Source organism: Tiliqua scincoides, chromosome 1 (assembly GCF_035046505.1).
Source record: "Tiliqua scincoides isolate rTilSci1 chromosome 1, rTilSci1.hap2, whole genome shotgun sequence".
NCBI classification, from domain to species: domain Eukaryota; kingdom Metazoa; phylum Chordata; class Lepidosauria; order Squamata; family Scincidae; genus Tiliqua; species Tiliqua scincoides.
This window is the reverse complement of record NC_089821.1, coordinates 180,993,732-181,011,171: the sequence shown is the minus strand read 5'-3', so window position 1 is coordinate 181,011,171 and position 17,440 is coordinate 180,993,732. Positions and strand designations below refer to the sequence as shown.

The 17,440-nt window shown below is 42.6% G+C and overlaps 1 pseudogene; it reads right to left on the bottom strand.

The window, feature by feature from the left end:
* Positions 1–11,478: 11,478 nt before the first annotated feature.
* Positions 11,479–11,598, bottom strand: LOC136637142 (5S ribosomal RNA; annotated as a pseudogene).
* Between the last annotated feature and the right edge of the window lie 5,842 nt (positions 11,599–17,440).

Below are 17,440 nucleotides of genomic sequence, written 5' to 3'. Positions count from 1 at the left end.
ATAGCATTTTCAAATGTCATATTGCTAGGCCTTTTGCCCGACTGTGGTTTTTATGGACCACTCTTATAAAGCAGAATGGAAAAGAACATTTACTTTAATAAATGTGAGTAGGTGTTAAGAGGGTTACCCAGCTTCAATTCTATTTTGGTCTATAAAAACAAAAACACTGATACCTCAGCAGTGTGCATACAGAAGAAAAGAGACACGTCCTTTTGGGTAGCCATGTTACATCTTGGAACTGTACACAGCAGGCCCAGCAGGAAGGACTGGTTGCTTACCTGGAACTGTAGTTCTTGGAGAGGTCATCTGTACAGACACATGGTAGTGAAGCTCTGTAAGTGCACAGAGCCAACTCTGAAGCTTCCAGAGCTCTGTGGAATGTTCTGTCCTGGCTCTCAGGTTGTGGAAACCTATGCCCACCATGGCAGCAACTGTTACCCTGCATGTGCCTGATCTTGTCTGATCTCGGAGACTAAGCAGGGTCAGGCTGTTACGTGAAAATCCCCTTTTCCCTTCCAAGTTGTGATTTTTATATCTGGTTATGTTATTATGGACTAAGATATCATACAGGCCAAGCAAACAAGCCCAACTTCCAAAAACCTGGTAGAAGTCACAAGTTTGCAAAACTCATGGTGATTACATCCCCTCCTCCTGTCAAGGAATGTCTCCTGATTATGCAAAACAAGCATGCACCTCCGGAGGAAGAAGTGTATTGTTCTATTGTTGTAGCTTCATCACTCTTAAACTCCTTATGCAAACTGCCTCCCTCCCCCAGTCATGGCTTATACCCAGTTATCATGTTCTTGCATGCTCCATGTGTACCATTGTGTGTACTGAGCATGTGCATCTAGGACAGCTGTAGGATACTTCCAGGTCATTCTAGGTCAGCCTTTAAGAGGAAGCTCCGGCCACATGGTCTCTCTCTCTGGTTGTCCTCCCAAGGGAGTGGTCCTTCCTAGGACTCTTTCCCATCCAACTGCTCCCCGGGACAGGTAAATATATCTTGCGTCTAAACTCTCTCCCTTCCATCCTACCTATTTCTCCCCTTCTTCCCCCATCTTTAGTTAGCAAACGGGGTTAGGCAGACCAGGGACCCCTAAAAACCTTCCCTACAACCTATCCTTTTCGGATTCCTTATCAGATACACCAAATACATAGCACATGCAATCAACATAAAGCTAGGTACACTGTATCCAAGTACTAGGATTCAAGTAGACATATACTTACCATTTTCCATGGTTTGAAAGTTACCTTTCTCCCAGTCTCCTCTTTAAGCTAAACAAGGGATTTCTTTGCTTTACGCTGTCTTGCTATCCAGCCTATGGTCCTAAAGTTTCCCAAAAGGCTAATATACTAATTCCCCTAAACAAAACAGCCCTTTTTGGTAACATGGCCTGGTTAGTATTTGGATGGGAGACCGCCTGGGAATACTGGGTGCTGTAGGCTTATACCATAGTCTTTCGAGACTGAAGGTTGCCAACCATATATGCCCACCATATTCTTCAATAATGGGAAGAACAATCCTGCTTGCCCTGTGGCAGAGCAGCAAACAGTCTAGCACACTAAAAAAAATTAAACAGAATTATTTAAAATTTCATTTTTCTGTTGAATAAGGGGAAGGAGAGAAGAACAAGCTAGATGCATTCATTTAGCAATGCTGTGAGGTAGAACTGAGGGACTGACAACCCAATTCTAACCAGAGCTGGAGCACTGTGGCCAGATGGCCCATGCCATATCCAGCACTGGAACTGAGTGGGCTGGAGATTCCCTCTGGGTGAAGGAACATTTGTCCCCTTACTCTATGCAGACCCCCCAGTCTGCTAAATAGCGCTAGTCTGTGGAACTCCTTGCCACAGGATGTGGTGATGGCATCTGGATTAGATGTCTCTAAAAGGGAATTGGACAAATTTCTGGAGGAAAAGTTCATCACAGGTTACAAGCCATGATGGGTATGTGCAACCTCTTGATTTTAGAAGTAGGATTCCTCAGAATGCCAGATGCAGGGGAGTGGCAACATGATAAAGGTATTATGTTGTCTTGAGTGCTCCCTGAAGCATCTAGTGGGCCACTGTGAGATACAGGAAGCTGGACTAGATGGCATTTGGCTTGATCCAGCTGGGCGCTTCTTATGTACTCACATCTGCACCAGCAAAATCACTGGCACAACTCCAAGTAGCCCTCTTTAGGGCTTTCAGGTCTGGGATGGAGGTTTGGATATGGCAGAGGCCTCCTCCAACATCCTCCCTCCCTGGCCTAAACCACCTGCCCCAAAACACTCCCTCCCTGCCTCCATTCCACCTGTGCTTTCTGGCACTGAACTTACCAGCACCGGTAGCCACTGATGTGGATTCAACATCAACAGGATGGTGCAGGCCTTCCCACTGGCGCTGCCTACTCCCAAGTCATCACAAATGTGCTTTATGGTACCTTTATGATGGTTAGCACTGGTGCAGCAGCCGCTGCAATCTATGGGATTGGGCCATGAGTATTCTTCCCGCCCTTGAGGCACATGCGGTTTCCCATGTGCTACAGAGACCAAAAAAATTCAGTGTTTCAGTAACTATAGGACATGTTTCTCTGTGACAATAAAATGTCGGAAATGCAAGCTCCAAATTCTACTTTCATTTACAAATGAGAAACAGACTAAGTAAATGAAATAGAGAAGCAATCCGTAAACAGGCCATAGGTTATCTGAGTCCTGTTCAGCAAGTGATTGAGTATTGATAATTCGTCAAAAGTGATAAACACACATTAGATCAGAGACTAAAGCAAACAACCTATCTGGCACAGCTATTGAACACGATTATCAGATAGCACTCCTTCATGGGTAATAATATATTGGATAATCTATTTTTGAAAAAAATTGAAGAGAAATTCCAAGCACTGGCTGGCTAGGCTGGTGCAAGTCTCTTGCACCAGTACTGGAGTGTAGCAAACATGCCACCAGATCCTGGCTGGTGATGGGTGAGTATGAACCAACCTAGGAAGACAGTGCGGGGAGTTGGGGAGGGTGGCATGGGGGCATTTTGGGGCTGGAGGAGGGCAGAACGGTGGCAGACTAGGCCCAGGAGGAGGGTGGGACCAGCCCCTGACACTTAAGCCAGATCCTAACCCCTCTCTCAAGCAATCCGGTGTTACACTGGGCTGCTCAGATCCACACCAGCAACGTAGCCATTGAAGTGGCTGCTGCATGACACAGGGTAAGGGGAAATAAATCCCCTTACTCCGAGTTGCACTGGATCCATCTCCTACCCTGCGCTGGATTCTGTGCAGAATAGGATTGAGCCATTAAAAGCCTAAAATAGGTTCTTGAGTATAGTGAAATAGTGGAGACGATGGATATAAAGAATAAACATCAGTGAGCCATGTTAGTCATCACTAATGTGAAACCTATGAATTGCAATGGTGCTTTGTCAGGAGTCACTTTCTTCCTTTAATTACAACCCAGTGGAGCTCTGAGCAGAAAGCATAGAAGGAGAAAACACTAAAGAATTAGGCCAAACTAACGTAGATTTTCTATAGGTTCCCACTCTTTCTGTAAGATCTTTGGTACTAAGCCAGGTGCATGTGAGGACAAGAGCAATGCTTTCTGGGTGAGGACTGCCCTCACTTGGAGCAGTTCAACACTTTCATCTTATTCCAGAAGGCTTAAAAAAAAAATCACCAGACATTCTGAGGTTGTTAAAAGTTTTTGTGGCATCACCAATCCTCTCAGCTTAGACCCAATTTTAACCCTGACTACATGCCTGCCTGCTTCTTACTTTTCAAGGTGTCTGCCAGTACCTACAGAGAAGAAACACAGATCATTACAAACCTTCCACCACAATACGTTTATCAAGGAACTAAATGAAACATTCAATCATCTTCCTACTACTGTCTGCCTGCGGTTCTTCATTCAGAAGTAGCCTATAGCCAACAATGACCAAGCCATAAATACAGGGTCTCACTTTTCCTTCCTGTTTAAATCAAGGCATGTATTTGGACAGATAAACTTGTTTGTTGTGACTGACCTTCAGCAGAGGAAGTGTCTCAGCAGTAACAATCTTCAAGCTCCTGTTACCTTAAGTCACAGAAGTAAAGAAAGGATTCTAAAAATAAATACATACATAAAAATAGTTGCAGCCTTTCTTTTCAGTAACATGCCTTCTTCCTAGGGTGTCTTATGCATGCTAGAATGGCTAATAAATTATAGAGCTTGTGAAACATTCTGGAATTAATTGAATATGGTAAGGTACAGACTTACAACTGCTTCATCATTGATGAGGGGACTGTGTTTGATATAGCAGCAGTGCCATCACAAGGTGTATTCGACCTCCTCCTACTGCAAATACTTCTAAATATACGGAGTATTGCGATTTGAACCCTTTGGATTCTCCATCTCCCCCCCCTTCTCTCTTGTAATTGACAATTGTTCCTAATATGCCATAATAAATGGTCAAAGAACGTTGAATGTATTTGTTTGGGTACATATATAGATGTATTCCTATGTACATGATCCACGTAGTAGATCACTCTCAACCCTTCTGAGTTTTACTACTTGCAAACATGGTGATCCTTGCTGGTAGTTCTGTGCCACACACAAATAAGTTCAAATAACATAGAACATCAAAACCAAAGGAGAAATTCAGATTAGGGCAATTTTATAACTTCCCCTAATATCCTCCCATAATGACAGAAATCTCCTTAAGGGAAAAAGTGCCTCCCATATGCAAATAGTAATTTTTGCCCCAGCATTTAATGTCTCCATCTTCAGATACAAAAGGCTCTTGATAGAAAATTGAAGCTATAGCTGCTATAAGGAGGATCTTTCAAGCTTAAACCAAAAATTCTAGTGTAACTTTAATAAGAAAACACATGCAGAGGGTTTGATTTTGGGACTGAATATAGTGTCTTCAAGGAAGGGCAGACATATTTGCCACAACCCCCTGTACAGAGCCAATATTCATCCATTTCTTCCTGCTTTCTATCAGGATCTACAGCAGTAGCAGCACAATTTTTCCTTCAGTCGCACGTAATAGCCACATGGATAAACCCAGCCAGTTGGAATCATATAGTGTATGGGATTTGGCACACTGCCTGGCTAAAAAAGTGTGGCTACATGATATCAATGAGGGCAAATAAAGTCAATTGAAAAAAGAGAGCAACCTTTTCTATTCTGGCAACATGGAATCAACAAAACAGAAATTGTGTGGTGAACAAGAAGACACTATGCTAATATGTAACCTTCAAGATTTGGCTACATGTTGACAACACTGAGGCAAACACAGGCAACTCAAAGTCAAGATAATGTTTTTTATTATAATGTTTAGGCTTTTGCCTCGTTTTGAAACAATCACCTAAAAAAAGTCAATGAAAGGGGAGTGACATTTGGCAGTAGCATAGTTGGGGGAATGGAGTGGTATGCTGCCCTGTGTACCACGCCTTCAGGAGATGTCTTAGAGACCTCTGAAAGGTACGTCTGGTTTTTGACAAAAACCAGAAATGCCTTTTGGAGGCTTGTAAGACACCCCCTCAAGGTGTGGTATCCAGGGCCTCAGAAGATACCCAATGCTCCCCAGGACTCAGAAGGCCTCCAAAAGATACTTCTGCTTTTTGCCGAAAACTGAGAGTGCATTTTGAAGGCCTCTAAAATGTCATATGGGAGTGTTAAAATTTTCTGGGGTGGGGGGTGTTATGGAGGTATGAGAAGGGTGCTAAAAACTTTTTTGCCCCCAGGTACCAGATGCCTTAGCTATGCTGCTGCCATTTGACACTATCACAAATGCTTGTAAAAACAACCTTGTCTTTTGACTTATCACTGGAAAATACTATTGCAGGTCTTGTGTTTTCTGTCCTTTGACTCCAGCCCCAATATCTGAAAGGCACCTCTGTGCTACCTGTTCTAACGCCTTACATTCCTTATGCTCATTGCTGCAAAACCAATAGCTTAAAGAAGCAAACCTGACTGCATAATAATGATGTCTCGCATTACATTCAGGTACACCACCTTGAGCTCATGTTGTGGCTTTTCCCTTAACCCTTTAACATCACTTTATGCTACCAGATGTGAGCTGTACACATCTGTGAATTTACACTTACGGACCACAGAAGCTTCACAGCTTTATTGTTTCTAAGCTCTGTTGTCCTTCACTTCTGAGATTTTTTGAAAAGTTTAAAAAAATGCACCATCAAATAATGGGAATTCAAATACTCAGGCTGGTGTTTGATGCATATATCACACAAGTTTTTCCTTATAATAGCTCAAAACTGCTTTTAGTGCCCCAAAGGGTCTCTTTGATCTGAACAAGTCTCTTTGGAAGAGAAAAGTATAGACTCACATGAATGAGAATTCCTCTGATCTTGCACCTGGGAGAAGTAATCACGCAAATGAAGCAGGAGCATTTTCACTTTAGTAGTCAAGCCGCGCTGCATTGAGAAAGACAAGAAAGTAAACATAGACGGTTTGTTGGAATTTGGCATGACTGTTCTCAAGGAAACTAATCCTTAGGGGAAGTCTCGCTTATAATGCAACTGATTTTTTGAATTACAAGAAAGTTAGAAGTCTAAGTTAGAGTGGCAGACAAAGAATGGCAAGACTCAAGTTCAAATCTCCACTTGGTCAATTAGTGACATATCTCACACCACATTCATTCACTTGAGATCCTTGGGGGAAGAGCAGGATTTAAAAAAAACAAACACACATAATACTGCACAGCCCCATCAACCAACTTAGAGCCTAGTCCTGAGGACTCAGAGCACCAAGACTGCTGCTCAGTGCCAGTGCTGGGTGTTCAAAACACCCAGAGAAGGAAAATCTTGTAGGATGAGGAAAACTTTCCTGTAGCAGGAAAATCTCTATGTGCCCTCCCCGCACTGCCTCCCTGACTGAACATGCCCCCCCCCCCATTCATCCCTGTGCTGTCTATGTCCTACATGTTCTGGGATCGACACCTTAACAACATGGATGAAGCCACGGAGTTCCACTTTTGTTATGCAGGACAGACTGCTGAAGTTTTCTTTGCTCAGCCTGCCCTGTTCATTTCCAGTCCTAATTATATGGTTCAGAAATGAAATAAAAATAGAATGTTACACACATATCTTCCCCCAAAAGAAAGGAAACTCTACATCACATGACTAGAATATTAAAGCCCAATAACATCACCACAATCCCTTTATATCATATTTAGCTGTTTTAAAAAGTGAGGTAGTATCCATGCAGACTGCAAAAAATGTCATGATTCTTCATATGTGATGTTCTAAGGACAACTGTTGAACTGAGATGGTGTGATTCATGCATTTGAACTCCTATTTCGCTTAAATATATATCAATATTTTATATTGCATTTCTTAAGTTGCACTACAAGGTGAAAAATAAGCTCAAAAGGTATATATCGCTCCCATGCCTCCAAAAGTGTAACACTGTATATGATGTAATAGCTTTCTTTGGCCCCTGTTGGCTGTGCACTCCCCAATGAACATGGGAGACAGCAATATGGGTGAAATGGGCCACTTAGGTGTAATAGGTGATTACAGTGGAGGGAAAAGACCTACTGCAGGAAAGAAATCATGGGTAAACTGGTCTATAGTGGAGGCAGATGACTGCCTTTTCCCCAAGCTGGGCATTTTCCGGACTCCAAACTGCACCTCTTGACAAGACATTGTGCACTTACCACTGTCAATCTCCTAAAGGAACAGAGGCAGCTAGACCTTCGCCAAGACAGAAAGCATTCAAGGCTGCCTCCATGATTCAGGCCAGGGGGCTACCTCCACCAGCTAGCCCTTGAGCTAGCCAGCCAGCCAGCCACTGTTGGGTGGTACTGGGTTCACTCACAGCCACTGCTGACCTCACGGTGGACACCAAATAGCCTACTCCAGCCTTCAGTGCATGCATATACTACCCCCTCCCAAATACATCAAGTTTGGGAGAATTAGGGAGAAGTTGCCTAATTGTATGGGGACTATTTTCACCTGAACCATTGAGCCTTTTAAGTATTATTAAACTAGCATTTAAATTGCATATAGAGGGGTTGTTTGGGTGAACCCCTGTGATTAAATAATTGTGCCCTGGCATGAAAGGAGGAGGACCTGCAAGCTCACTCTTAATCACATGGGAGCCCAAACCACACCTCTATATGCAATTTAAATGCTAGTTTAATAATATATCATGGAGGAATGGTTCATATGAAAAGACTTTTGCAAATTTTTACTCCACTTTTTTCTACAGATCTAAAGTAGCTTTTAGAGTAAGCGATCTAGAAATTATGTGACTTCCCAAACAAAACAAAAAAAATCAGACAAAAATAATCTCTTAGGTTAGTGTGCAAGCAAAGGGAGCTTTTACAGGTCAATTTTGACTGCACCTGGAATACCTTATGAAGCCAATGTGCCAATATATAGGTATAGAAGTGACTTGATCGCTGATTACCTGAAGCTTATGATTAGTCATCCCTGGAAGAGAATAACAAACAGTAGAGCTAGCAAGTGATAGAAGAAAGAAGAGATAACAAACAGTAGGTTAGCATTGAATGACAAATGGCTACATCTCAGATACCAATAATAACAATATTGCAAAACAATAATGAGATACCCAACTACAAGGAATTGGTGGAAGGTACTGTTTGCCACTGGCACAACATCAAGTTCTAGAAACAAGTAACTTCATCCAAAAGGACTGAAAGACTAAAGAAAACACCAATAAGGCCAATGGGATATATATTTTTTTCTTTATCTAAGTCAAGATTGTTGCTTAAAACTAGAAGTGCCACCTCAGCACTATGCTCCTGGCACAGGGTCCCAGGTTGTCTTCTGAAGGCATGTGATTAAACATCTGTATTGAGCCCTGGTAGCAACTGCAGATGTGGCCCCTGTGCTGCCAAGGGGGTACAGGACCACAATATGTCACCCTTCCCAAGAGGAGACTTACCAGTGTTACAGAGCCTCAACACAGCATCTCCTGGCCCTCCAAAAGCCTTCTGAGGTCTCCGGAAGGCCATTAAACAATAGGGTCGGTTTTCCGAGGAAAATCGGGAGTACTGCTTTATGGCCCTCTGGATGCCTCAGGAAGCTTTTGGAAGGCCAGGGGATGCTGTGTAGGGCTCAGAAGGGCTTTGGAGGGCAAGCATTGTGGTGCTGCACCCACAAGCATGGTGTCCTAGGGTTTTTGCCCTCCTGACCCTCGCAGGAATGCCAGTGCCTGGTAGATAGGGCCTCGGAGAGGGGGATGCAGGAGATACATCACACCTGGGCCTGGGATCAAAAGGGGGGCTCAGGAGCCAAACTCACATTTGAAGGTATAAGGGAAGTGGCTCAAAAGAAACTTTGTACCCCCTTATAAAATTCCTCTCAGTGGCTCTGCTGGCAGATCTCACTCTGACTCTGTCTCAAAGAAGAAAGGCAGGACAAAGGTTTACCACATAAATACATAACCTGCCCATTTTAAAGCCTTACTGGTACACCTGAAATGAATGGTATTACGGCACCATCTGTTTCACAAACGTTCGTTAAAGAGGAGTTTGGTTTTAAGAATGGGCCCTGAAGGAATTTTCTCTCTTTGTGCACAAGACTTTGTAATGTTTTTTCTTACATGCTGTCAGGCTGCACCTTTATTTCTTAAAAAAAAACACCAAACTTGTAACTTTGTAATAACAATTAAATGTTGCAATAATGTGTATAGCTCCTTTATTTTGGGGAAAAAAGTTGTAACATACAAGGAAATGATTCAGGTTTATTTATGTCTTGTGGGTGGCCTGAAGAGAGTTAAGGTGTTTCTTTCTTTGAAGGTTGTATTGCGATTTCTCTCATTTACAGACACTTTTATTGTGTTGCTTTTGAATGTATTCACTTACATTAAAAAAGAAAATTAACCTTCTCTTAACAGGTGGCGACATCACGGGTGCTTCCCTGCTGCTGGCCATGTCTGTGTCTGGATTAAGTGCCATGGATATTTCTCTGGCTGTAATTAAACTGACAACCAAGCCATTTCTGTATGGTTTCTGGAAAAAGGTCATCACAATCTGCACTTTGAAAATGTGGGCCAACTTTCACTGAAATAAACCACTCAAAATCCACTATGAACATTAAAGTTGTAGACATAAAAGGCAAAGCAGTAAATTGTAGTATGATGAAATAACTGTTTAATTATGTCAAATACTATATAATTTGAGAGGTTACCTCCAAATTATTGGAGTGTTATTTAAAGTTACGCCTAAATTCACTTCCTTTTTCTGAATAAAACATTGTTTGCTGCAAGTTATGGAAGTGATCAAACCTCTGTTTGATAATTTGGAACTCTAAAATTACTCACAAACCCTTTCTGTATTTTGACACTTGGTTGCAGAGCAACAGACTACACAGTTCAAGTCTGAGTTACTGTACTTGTATTTGTCTACTTGATGCAAATGGCTTTGGAGCCTTTTGAATAGGGATTTTTTTAAAAACTTCTTGTGGATGAATTTGGGCAGCGGTTTCCAAATGGTGAGTTGCAACCCACTGGTGCGTTGCAAGCCAATTTTTGGTAGGTTGTGTTGTGAACTCAGAGGAGCGTTTAGCGGGCTGCAACCCCATGCAGGCACCTGGGCCTACTGTACCAGCTCTGGAACAAGTTTGAATAGGCCAGGTGGCAGCTGCCACAGCACAACACATGCAGGGGCACTACCCAGCTGATACTAGGCCAGTCATGCTGAGTGGCTGCCGGACAGACCAGGAGATATTAGCCCTTGCTGCATCAGCATGGCGCCAGAGCAGCTGGACAGCCAAAGCGCAGCTGGTCTTTCCTCCAAGCAGGTGAGGGGGGAGGAGAGGAAAGGGGGACAGAGCCCTTTTTGGACCAGGAGACCAGAAGTGGGTTGTGATGCTAAAATGTTTGGAAAACACTGATTTGGAGAATGCCTGTAGGATGACTGAAAATTTTTTTAAATATAGATTGCAAATCTGTCTCTTGGCCCTCCATGCTTTACCCAAGCTTGGATTGGACTCTCTCTGCCACTGAAGCCACCCCCAAATTTCACTACTTACTAGAATCTGGAGAGGTAATGATGTCCTCTCTCCAGACGAATGATGCTACCATACATGAAGCTTATCTGGAGGGGCTAGGTGTATGCAAATAGCCATGATTGCCCAGCCTCTCCAGAAATACCACACTTGTGCAGGAGCACCTAAGGTTATTGTAAAAGGCTGTTCTTTCCCAAGCTAGTAATAAGTAGAATGGTGAGCCTCAATTCAAGCTGTGCAAGAACAGTCTGTAACATCACACACTGATTTAACACTGCCAGGCAATTTTCCATGGAATGTGTCAAGTATCCATTCTTACCCCCAAAGTCTGGTGTGCTTCAGGAGGGCTAGGCAGCCTAACCAAAGTTCCACAATTTTTTGACCACAGTTTTCCTACAGTCAGCAAGCTGGACTGAAACAGTGTGTTTGTAGCAATATCTGCCTAGCATAATCAGTAGTCTGAAGTGTGGTGGTGGTTGGCAACCTTCAGTCTCGAAAGACTATGGTATAAGCCTACAGCACCCAGTATTCCCTGGCGGTCTCCCATCCAAGTACTAACCAGGCCTGACCCTGCTTAGCTTCCAAGATCAGACGAGATTGGGCATGTGCAGGGTAACAGTTGCTACAGCAAGCACTGCATTTCATGTGGCAGTTCATCTTTGGAGTGGGGAAAAGGAATGAGAAACTTGAAAGTCATCCAATGCAACATCCAAAGGTCTTCTTTGATGTAAAGCTAATCCTTTTCAAAAAGATGATAAAAGACCAATACAGGAAAAAAAAAACAACTCTAAGCAAGATGCACCAAAGCACAATAACTCCTGAAATAGTTTTAAACAGATTTAAAAATCTGGAGATGTTTAAGGCATAAAAGATGTTTGATTACATAAAATCAGTAAAAACACAGTAAGAGTGGTCACTCCAAACAAAATATTTTTAAAAATCAACAATTAAGACTGACACTAAAAAGAGCCAAGTTCCAATAAAAATCCTTAAAGACCAGGAAACCAAACAAGACAGTCTTAAGACAACAGCAGAACCCCAGTAAGGTGGGGGGAAAAACTGAAGTTCTCAGGGTAGAGAGTTCCACACTCTGTCACCACAGAAAACATCCTTTTCTGTGTCTCTAATAACTAAGCCTCAGAAGGTACAGGGATGTGCATTCCCTAGAACAATGGTTCCCAAACTTTGACTGGTGGCTCCCTATAGGGCAATTGGCCAAGGCTCCTCATTAGGCTACAATCCTATACAGTGTATAGAGCAGTGGGTTTTTCATGAGGTTTTGGGCAGGTTATCCCCTGGTTGGTTTCCGCTCCCCAGAGAGCATCAGCTCACAGTTTGGGAACCACTGCCCTAGATGTGGGTGAGTCAACTCATACAAAAGAAGGCAGTCTGTTCCAGAATCACCTTTCAGAGCGCGATACCATAGTCTTTCGAGACTGAAGGTTGCCAACTAACCTTTAAATACTGCAAACACAAGCTTTTGGTAAAACGAGAGAGTAACATGCTCTTTTCTTTGGATCTGCTTCAAACTCTTACAGCAGCATCCAGCACGATTGACGCTTCTAGCTGGTATTCAAAGAGACTCCAGGTAGGATATACTGCAATAATCCAATCTAGATGTAATGAAGGAATGCGTGATGATAGCCAAACCTGCTCTCTCTGGGAACGGATGCACACTAAATCTAGGCCAGATGCCTAAACATAGGAAAACACCAAGTTTCGTCAAGTTGAATTTTGTGGACTTTTGTTTGGGGGTACTAGAATTAATGTGAACCATTGAGAAAACCTTTACATAGGCAAACACATAATTATGAGCATTGTTGATGGAAACTAGCTTCCTGGTTCACAGCATAATATAATTCCTGTTAATGGACTTTGAAGCTAAATGCATTAAAAAAGAAAAATTCACTCTGAAACATCCATGAAATCAATGACTGCAATTAGAAGCAGAAGATTAGTTTCACCCATGACTTGTCAAAGCCCTCCTTCCCCTGGAAAGTTGAAAAAAGGCCTTTTTGAACACGAAACCTTAGATATATTTTCTTGTTAAATGGAAGAGATTGTCATATTACTGGTATTCATTCACAATAACACTTAATGGTGTTCTTTGTGAAACAGAGGTCCAAAGGCCTTGATGGGCAGGCACATCTAGACACATGGTTCTTGACACATGGCCATCAGCAGAAGCTAGATATATAGCTTCCAATGTAAAACAGAGAAACTGAGGTTCAAACCAAGGACGTGAGCTACAATCCAAAAAGTTGGAAGGGCTCACACACAGGGTGTTTTTTACTTCTGCTTTGAACATCAGTTCTCATGTACAGTATATAAACTGACATTCCCCTCAGATTCAAATGCATGAAGTATGGGACAAAAGGGCTCACTCCTAACATACCTCAGCACTGGATGTCACTAACATGCCATAAGACCCATCAGCGACACCCTGAGAGAATTCAGTGCTGGTACAGGCCCAGTGTCACTCAGTGCTGAGCTCAGCACCGGACAGATGCCGCCTGGAGCATGGTAAGTGCACCTGGTACACGCCACCTGCAGCAAAGCTAAAAAGTCCATCACAGAACTCCTCCAGTCTGTGCAGGCAAAATAGCCAGCGTAGTATGGAAAAGACTCATTAGGGCCCCTGCGCCCTTACTTGAGTGAAGGGAACAAAAGCTCCCATTCTCCAGAGGCCTCCTGCATTCCTGGTAGCACCGCTGTACCTGGTGGTGCTGACGGGGATAAAATTGGACTGTACATTCCCTTAAAATCATGGAAAAACAAAATAGCTTCACCATTCTTTGGAACCCAGTCATGACCTCTAAATATCATACGGTAGCTACAATGAAATCTACAATTTGCCAAAACCTTTTAAATTAAAAAAAAATGCAGCTTTCAAGTCTTGCCCTGTCTCCAAGGAAAGTACCTTTTGCATCCACTAAATCCCAAGGGTTGTATCCTGTGTAATGAGTCGTGATTAAGGGCCCAATCCTATCCAACTTTCCAGCACTGGTGCAGCCGCACTGTTGCTGTTGGCAACCTTCAGTCTCGAAAGACGCTGTCATTCACGGCATTTCTCCTGCAGCTGTCTAAGGGAGAATACCATATCAGTGGTGGACCTGTTGGCTCGAAATCCGCACTGCAATTCTGGATAGACGCTCTCTGCAAGTACCTGGAGCTTCTTCAGTGCGACTCGGACAAACAGCTTTCCTACAACGCAAAGGAGAGAGATGCCACGGTAGTTGTTGCAGTCACCCCTGTCGTCTTTGTTCTTGTACAGCATGACGATGTTTGCATCCCTCATGTCCTGTGGTACTCCACCTTCTCTCCAGCAGAGACAGAGGATTTCATGCAGCTCAGTGGCGATGATCTCTTTGCAGCACTTTAGGACTTCAGCAGGGATGCTGTCTTTCCCAGGTGCCTTGCCAGAGACAAGGGAGTCCAGGGCCACATGAAGTTCTTCTAGGGTTGGTTCATTGTCAAGCTCCTCCAACACAGGCAGGCACTTGATGTTGTTCAGTGCTTCCTCGGTTACTGCATTTTCTCTGGAATATAGGTCGGAGTAGTGCTGCACCCAGTGTCCCATCTGCTGCACCTGGTCCTGGATGACCTCACTTGTGGCAGACTTCAGAGGGGCAGTTTTCTTCTGTGTTGGACCTAGGGCCAGCTTGATACCATCATACATCCCCTTGATGTTGCCTGCGTCAGCTGCTATTTGTATCTGGGAACAGAGTTGTAGCCAGTAGTCGTTAGCACATCTCCTGGCAGTCTGCTGGACTTTGCTGCGAGCAGCTCGGAGGACCTGCAGGTTGCGCTCACTGGGACAGGCCTTGTATGCTGCTTGAGCTCTCCTCTTTTCCTCAATGACTGGTGTCAGCTCCTCAGAGTGGGCTTCAAACCAGTCTGCCCTCTTGTTGGTCTTCTTGCCAAATACAGACAAGGTGTTGTAAACGGCATTTCTGAAATGTTCCCATCTGTTGGATGCATCTGCAGGGCCTGGAAGAGATTCTTCAAGCGCTCATTGCAGCCACAATGTAGCCCCAAGGTAAGGAACAAATGTTCCCCCACCTTGAGGAGGCCTCTGTGACTGCCTCTCCACCACAGGATGCAGTGCATACCCCATTGGCATAGCTGCACTGGAAAATTGGATAGGATTGGGCCCTAACACTGCAATCCTATGCTTGTTTACTCAACAGTAAGTATCAGTGTTCAACATTTGAACAGCAGATAATGCCTCACTGAAATTGCATTTATATCAGAGTAACCTTGAACAGGTATTCAGACACAATCATACCAATTCCACATTGAGACTACAATGGAACCATACAGCTCCATACTTCTTTTCTGCCTGTCTGTTTCCAGGAACCAAAGCACTGTATCCTTTTTAGGATCCTGTGTTATTCAATTTTTCTGTCTTCCAAACAGTAAGCCTGGAATACACCTTACAAATAAAAGCACACACATTAAAATGATTATAATCTCACATTTTATTTTAACATTGGATGTTAAACAGAGTTAACATAAATCTTGTGTGAAATTACATTACTCTTGACTTCCAAAGTATTAAGAGTATGGGATATTAGGTGTACAACATTAGGTATATTTATTGTTTCACCTTACTGAGGATTTTGTTTGGAGCAAGCCATGTAAATTTTCACTTTCATATGTATCTTTTTGTGTCATTTTCAAAGGTATTTATTGGCAAAAGCAGGTTGAATAGGTGCACACTGCCATCTAGACAAGGTTTTAAAAGCAGCACAAAAATTTAAAATGGCTTGCACTCATCAGTGCCATGAGGATCTATTCATGTTATTTTTAAATGAAACAAAAATGTAGAACATACAGAAACACATGTAACTTAAATTCTTTCAAAAGCCGAGACAAAAGGTAAAAAAGTGCATATATCAATTGCAAGTTACATGCAAGTTAACAAAGGAACATTTTTAGTTCTGCATTCAAAACAATACCAATCTTAACCAACAGACATAATAAACTTGCTACTGTGCTCACAGAAATAATCTTGTGACACTCCTAAATATTTTAAATGGTATCCGAGATACTGACATTAATTATATGCATCCATGATGTACCCATCAATCAATGTAGATAGAGGGGAGAATGTTTTAGTAGAATTCTTCCCCCTCTTCCTATTGGAAAGTAGAATCAGATGAAACATTTCCAACTAACAAATAACTGATATTTTACACACAGAGGTTTTTCTCGTAAAAAGGAGTTCCATAAGCAGAAGGGACCTTCCCCTTCCTCACAGCACACCCCTGTAAATCCTCTCCTGATTGTCCAGGACTAATCCAGATAGGAATGGGATGGGGTGCGAGGTACTGTTAATGAAAGGAGACTACACCTGATTTCAGTTGATTCCCCCTGCAACCTTGTAACTTCCATCCTATTCCCACCTAAAGGATCCCCCCCAACCCACAAGATATTATTTGGGGGTGCAGGGGATGATGTCGGAAGAACAGGCTGGGAAGTTTCCTTGCATGAAATACTTCCCTATCATATCATACTTTTGCTATACAAAACTTTACAGTATGTGTGGACAGACATTCCAGATTTCTTCATAGGCCTTACAAATCTAGGATCAAGACTAACTACAATAAAATCTATATCTTTTCTCATTAAGGGGAACAGACATATCATGGTCGGCAAAAAATTAGGAGTAAGAGTGCAATCTTCAAAAACATTTAGATTCCAGCTGCTAAAAAATACCACCTTTCATTTTTCTAGTGGCTCTTGTCCCCAAAGAGAACGCTCCCAGCACAGTTTTATTTAGACTGTAATGGGCACTAGATCGCAACCATGGCACTTCAGTCCCAGTGAATCATAATGTTTTGCAACCCTGGACTATAGTATCTGTTTTGTGAAATATCCTAGGTTTAATTTATTTTTTTAAGAAATTTATATCCCGCCTTTCCCATGCCGAACTGCAAGTCTCAAATCCAAAACACGCAGGATTCATACTTCACAAATGTAGATCAGAGTCCAAGGCACACGACGTCAGCCTTTCATACAATGTTTGAAGTGAACTCTGAACTTTATTTTGTCATTCATCCATGTAGGAGAAAGCTGCGACAGGCCCTGGCTTCCTAATTTATGTGCACATAGTGTGAAAAAAAAGTATTACAAGACATACAATGAATTCTTTAGACTTGTGATATATGAACAGTCTTCATCAGTTGTTTCAGTCCCTACCTCCACTTAAATAAGCCTTGAACCAAAAAACTGATTTGCGCAGTGTTAATTTTAATACTTAAGTTAGGAAGGAGATTACAGGTTGTCTTGTAATTCCAGATTGGGGACTATGGACTTTTCAAGAAGTGCATTTATGCCATGATCACACAACAGGACCCTAATGCCAAAGTGTACTACAAAGCCAATTTTAGTTTAATATACATAATAAGTCTACCCTGAAAACATCGTAAACATAGATTTATTAAGGCAAAAATGCAGACCAAGGGCC